General features: G+C 32.8%; 1 long non-coding RNA gene across 1 annotated transcript in view; it reads right to left on the bottom strand.

Moving 5' to 3' along the window:
* Positions 1-514: 514 nt before the first annotated feature.
* The window catches only part of LOC116413421 (uncharacterized), a 28,386-nt gene continuing 22,900 nt past the window's right edge, over positions 515-6,000 (bottom strand). Inside the window, exons 3-4 of the long non-coding RNA XR_004224098.2 lie at positions 5,305-5,428; positions 515-700 (exon numbers count right to left, since the gene is read on the bottom strand). This is a non-coding gene — a long non-coding RNA (uncharacterized LOC116413421). The remainder of the gene's footprint in view (positions 701-5,304; positions 5,429-6,000) is intronic.

The following is a 6,000-nucleotide window of genomic DNA, read 5'->3' as shown; positions in this document are numbered from 1 at the left end:
ATTATAGTTATGTCACAATGGTTATTGTTATATGTTTTTTGTTCAAAAACAAAATACGAGTCGAATCTACAGATGACGACAATTTTATTACAACATCAATCCTTATCCAACTAAATAGTTTTATAATCAAGGTCGTTTATGTACATGTAAATTCCTCTTTAAATTATCCGAATTGGACCTTTGGAAGTTACGAACGGATATAAAAATGCTGTATTTAAAAAAAATTGCTGCGATATGAGTGAACTTATGCTTTATATTGTTATTATCTTCTGTTGGTTCAAATACTAATTTATCTTTTATCTATATACCCATGTGAAGCCGGGACAAGTCACTAGTATTACCTACATGGAGATAAAAAATTCATTGTTGTCTTTTTTTTTAATCTATAGAAATTATCATCGAGTAACATGAATTATATTTTCTATATATCTTATAAAAATATCTTAACGATATTTTTTAAAATATTATGCAAGAGCAATATGTAAGTGCTGTTTCCATTTAAGTAAAAGGATAAACACGTGACTTTAAAATAGAACAACTACCGATAAAATTTAAGTATATTATGGTTATAATAACAATATAATGACATCAATTGACTTTAAGCACTGCACCGTGTTAACTGCTTTTACAAGCAGTTGCACCACTCACCTGAGTGAGCTTGCACTAGAGCGCAGTACGACGACGACCTTGATGGTTCCCCCTGAAAATAATTGTGTTTTTAATGGGTGGTTTCTGGGGAGAAATCGCATGGAGGTAGAACGATATATTACTAGCAATGGGGCTGTTAGAATTTTATCATTATCGTCATCATATCAGCTGCCAACTCTCCACTGCTGCACATAGGCCTCCCCCATAAGATATTGGCAAAACCCCCCGGTTTCGCCAATAGTTACCAACGCTTAGCAGGCGGGTTGGCAATCACAGTAAGGCTTTGGTAATCTTTTAAGAGGGACACTGCTCCCCATCTCTCGACTATTACATTTTCTTATTCGCCTATTACAACACCCACGGGACAAAAAGGGGTAGTCCGTGTTTATGCTGGGACTACACGGGGAGTTTTTTTTAATGGACGAATGTCAACTCTGCCTGTGCTATTGATATACAATAGCGGGGCACCAGTAATAGATGTAAGATGAGGACGAAAGCAGATCAGTTATCGTGATAAATTCAACAACAATTAACCACAATGGTTTCAGGAGGAATCGCGTGGAGGTCGACCCGATAGGGTATATTAGTAGCAATGGGACTGTTATACCCCATTATTGTCAATTTTTCCCCCTTACATGGATTAAATAGTACATAACATTTACATACCTAGGTACTTACCTCAAATAGTTTTAAAGTTTAGATCGTCTTCGCAAATACTCGTACATGTAGGTTATACTAAAATTACATTCGCCATTGTTTATATAAGTATCTAGTATGTACAATGGTTATAATTTCCGTATAAGAACAATACATGCCAACCCTTACAACAAGTTTGTTGCGGAACAGTTGAACTTTCAAGCCAGAGCGTTTCAAAATATTTAGGTAGGTTGAACCTTTCCAAACGTCTCTGATGCAAACTTTCTGATAATTTTACTATATTAAGATTATGGTGAAACACATAAAAATATTTAGATTTAATTTCTTGTTATATTTTTTCTTAAATATTCTACTTGACATAGAAAATTCAGCGATAATTAGTAGGTATACAATAAAATAAGTAACTGTCTTTTTTGATATGAAATGAACTTCAACATTCAACGTTTTCTTCATATTTTTACTGGTTTCTTGTAGAAAGTAAATGTAGTTTTATCAATTTCAGGGTAGGTATACACACTCCGTCACATTTTATAGTAGCAAAAAAAGCAACTCAGATTTGTATTTTTAATAAATGACATAAGTTTTTTTTTAAGAGCGGTAATTTCACCTGCGCTATTAGTGTTTTCCTTTAAGCCAAAGGGAGACGTTGTACAAAAGTCGTTGGCTTGGGTATTTCTGTCGCATTCGTGTTTCAACCGTGATGCAGTTGCAATCATGGCTTGTTTCGGTTTGAAGAGTCGGATATGGCAGTGAATTTACAGGGTACAGAGACATAACAACTTAGTCCTCAGGAATGGCAACGCATGACGGGAATCATGACCGAAACAGTATACTCTGTTATATCCATGGTACTGTTCATGTCTGGCTGGCCGTCAGCTTGTTTACCATTCATAGTTGCATAAAAAAAATCTCTAGGAATTGACCACAATGTTTTTATAGGGGAGACATCGCGGAAGCCAACCTTATAGGATACATTATGTTAGTCCTCCTTACGAACATTCCATTCCCCCTTGAGGTGTTTGTGTATGTTACCTGAGTAGGTATCAGTAAATGATGATCCCTGTTGGGGAAAAAGGGATTGTTAGTGATGAAGGTCTAAAAGTCCCATTGCTAACAACATACCCTACATGTATTCGACTTCCACGTGGTTTCCTTGAAAACCATTGTGGTTAATTCTTGTTAAATTCGTCACGACGGGCCAACTGGCTTGCTTTCGTCATCGCCTATTTATCTCTCATTGTTACATAGCCAGTACACATCAATAGCACAGGAGAGATACTCATTCCATTGGGTCTCACCCATTAAAAAAATCTAGCGCTCCAATAGCAACAGTCTCTTCCATCCGATTGGAATTAGTATTATATTTTAGTGGATATCACGAATTGAACTATCTATCTCGTGCTATCATCATAAAACTCATGCATCATGCATGTGGAATGTTAATGATATAATCCATTAACATCTTTCGTCGTAGGTCCATTGCCGTCCTACCGCTGGGCACGAGTTTTTTCCACAAACGAAGGACATTTACCAACAAGATTGGTACTTACAGAATTTTATTTCAAATTTTCTGTGTCTTGTACTGGAGTATTGTGCTTTAAGTATTTATTTCCTCAGTCATCTCTTACGATTTCCTAAGGATGAAAAACTGTCTATTCAACATTATTTGGTTAAAACCCCTATAAGGAGGTCAGTATGTAATAGATATTTGTAGTTTTGGTAATATTTCGTGATATTATTTGGTATTATCCACCGATAGCAATTATCATAGCGAAATCATTCAAATACGACGCACGCTATTTTGCGCGTCCGCGGCGAGTTCATTGACCCCGCGCATTATAGTATACCATTGGGTCATACGACAGTTCAATAGGAATAGCAGTTATAGTGATCGAATACTCGTCAAATATTGCGGAAAGGGAGTAAGCAGCAAATGATGTTTAATTCAGTTTACACATCAAATAAGATAATTTGTATGTATAAAAAGCATAAAAAAGGTACGTCCAACCAACGTGAAATCTAGTGATATAATTTAGAAGATAAAATAACTTTTCGTAAAGAGCATAGTCGAAACATTTTTTTTTTTATATTTTAAACTGCTCCACCACATTATCATATGACAAATGATCGTGCGCTTTGTATGTATACGATAAAATCAGTCATTTTTATTTAAAATATAAACTACTGAACTGATTTTGATAAGGTTCCTACGGAACCAATCTATAAGTTCTTTCAAATAAAGAAAATTATCTAAACCGGTTTACAAGTGGCGGATTTAAGAGGTACCAAACATGAGAAAAATACAACCGAATTAAGAACCTTGTTCTTTTTAAAGTCCCTTCTTCTAATTCCAGGTAGTCAAATAGCATTTAAAAGTTTTAGTCAAAAATTACTTATATATATATATCATTTTTCTACTATGCTGTTTAAAAAAAACCCAACCTCTGTAAAATAATATAATTTTACAAATGATACGACAATATCATTTCATAAACTTATTATTTTTTTTCTTCTCTTGCAATAGAGCAATCCATCACAATATACTAAAGTATTGTGATGGATCCCTTAGTCGCCCTTTACGACACCCTAGGAATGAACTAATGTGAAAAGAACCCCGTTTGCCAGTTACGATGCCAGGCGCAAAATTGACAGGGTCACAGGATATTGGCATATTACTTACAGCGTATAGAAGAGGGTTCATCGACATTTGCGCATTCAGTGTACCATTGGGTCATGAGTATTTTGACAACGCACCGCGGAAATTATCTAACCGGCACGCGGCCGCGAGGACACGGGGTCAACGACACCTACGGTAACCAGCCTTCGAGACTTAAGAAAATATTTTTAGTTTAATTATTAAAGATACAAATAGTCAATTACTTTACACTATTAAAATTGCATCACAGTTAATTATTTTCCAATTGAGCATTCACTACAATTTTTAATAGAAACTAAATAAAAAGCATGTTTATCGCAGCATTTACAGTGTTTACTGGTTAAAAGTATTTGACAGAATTAAAACAAAAATAAACTTGACTAACGAAAGTAATATAAACAACAGTAAAGATTACTCCTACAAAAACTCCTATAGATTTGAGCACGCCGTCTACTTAAAAAAACTCCTTATTTTAATAAATTTATTGAGGATTACCAGTAGGCCAAAAAATAAAAAAAATATATTACTAGATAGACAGAAGAGAATTCGTTTGTTATAACTTCCAAGGATTTTAAGGCATTTAATAAGAAAAAGAAACTAGTAAAGCAACAAAAATAATAAAAAAAAACAAACAAGTAGCTGCGCAAAAAGAAAAAAGATGTGTATGGAAAGGGAAATTTGAAAATTATAACGGAACTGAAATTTTAAGGTGTGAAAATAAACTTAACATTAAAATAAAAAAATGACAGCCAAACAAAAGATATTAACAAACTTTGTGGCATTTATCTATTAAATCCGGCATCTAGCTATTAAAAATAAGTCTCTTTTATGTATTTTTTGTAATAAATTTTATCATCGTTAGTGCATTCTCATTAAAGAGCATATTCCAGATGAAGAAGAACTTTCTGACTTTATATGTCATGTATGTTTTTTTAAAAGATTATTCTAGTCCTTCAGAGAATATTAATCATCGTGAAGATATTTTTTAATCATAAATAATTCTAGTTTTTGGTTACAGTTCATTTTAGTTTGTACTTTTAATGTATGACTAATAATACAATGTAAAGGCCATAAACTGCTATATTGTGACCAAATATTAATTAATCGTTTATGTTTTTTATTGATTTTTTTACATAATATATTAAAAAAAAGTCTTTGTAAAAAATGTAAAAGATGTATTAAAATATACCTAGTACTGAATAATTGTTATTCAGTACTATATCTTAATACATTTTTTCTATTAAAACTTTTTTAACTTTTATCCGTTTGTTATTACAATACATAAATAGTTAATTGTAATAATATTTTTTGACAATTAACTATTTAAATCAATTTATATTTACCTTTTTTAATTATGTGTCATAGGGACATTGTACTGCTTTGCGTTGCTGCTTATAAAACATTTTGTTGTTCCATTATCGAAGTAATACATTATTCTGATATTATTTCCACTTATTAATGTCGTATCTGTAATGAATCCAAAATAAAAAGTGAATAATATTAGAGATGACTAATCTTGAAGTATGAAATACATTATTTTATATTATAGTCAGAAACTAAGTGCGAGTCACTATAATGGAGTTAATATAGTCTAATTTTAATAAACCCGTTCAAAATAAATAAATAAAAAAGGAAGCAAAAGAAGCGTAAATACTTCATTTCAGTTAGATACAGGCCTAAAGTACTCACAAAAAGGAATAGTAATTTTTTGTTCGCTTGTAATTTAGTACTTGTATTACTTAAACGTGTGGTGACTCTACCATCATTGGACCGTTTGCAGCGGTTCGATGAAAGTGAAATTTAAAATGAATGTTCAAGTACCGATACCGTCACTTTGATGGCCGAATTCATAGCGCGCTGTTACCAGGTGAACCGGGTCCATGTTCGTTTTGAATTTACAGAAGTTGGTGTCTTTAAAATTACGAGCTTTCTTGCCGAATAGGTACAATTATTCTCGTGATCATATCTTGATGTGTAACCTTAAGAAATAAGCTAGTAACTGCATTAATTTATCAAATCCGACTGGTACTTCCAGTGAT

This window comes from Galleria mellonella, unplaced genomic scaffold, assembly GCF_026898425.1.
Source record: "Galleria mellonella isolate WM207_F2 unplaced genomic scaffold, CSIRO_AGI_GalMel_v1 utg223, whole genome shotgun sequence".
In the NCBI taxonomy this organism is placed as follows: Eukaryota; Metazoa; Arthropoda; class Insecta; order Lepidoptera; family Pyralidae; genus Galleria; species Galleria mellonella.
The sequence above is the reverse complement of the archived record's forward strand: the minus strand, read 5'-3'. Positions and strand labels throughout refer to the sequence as shown.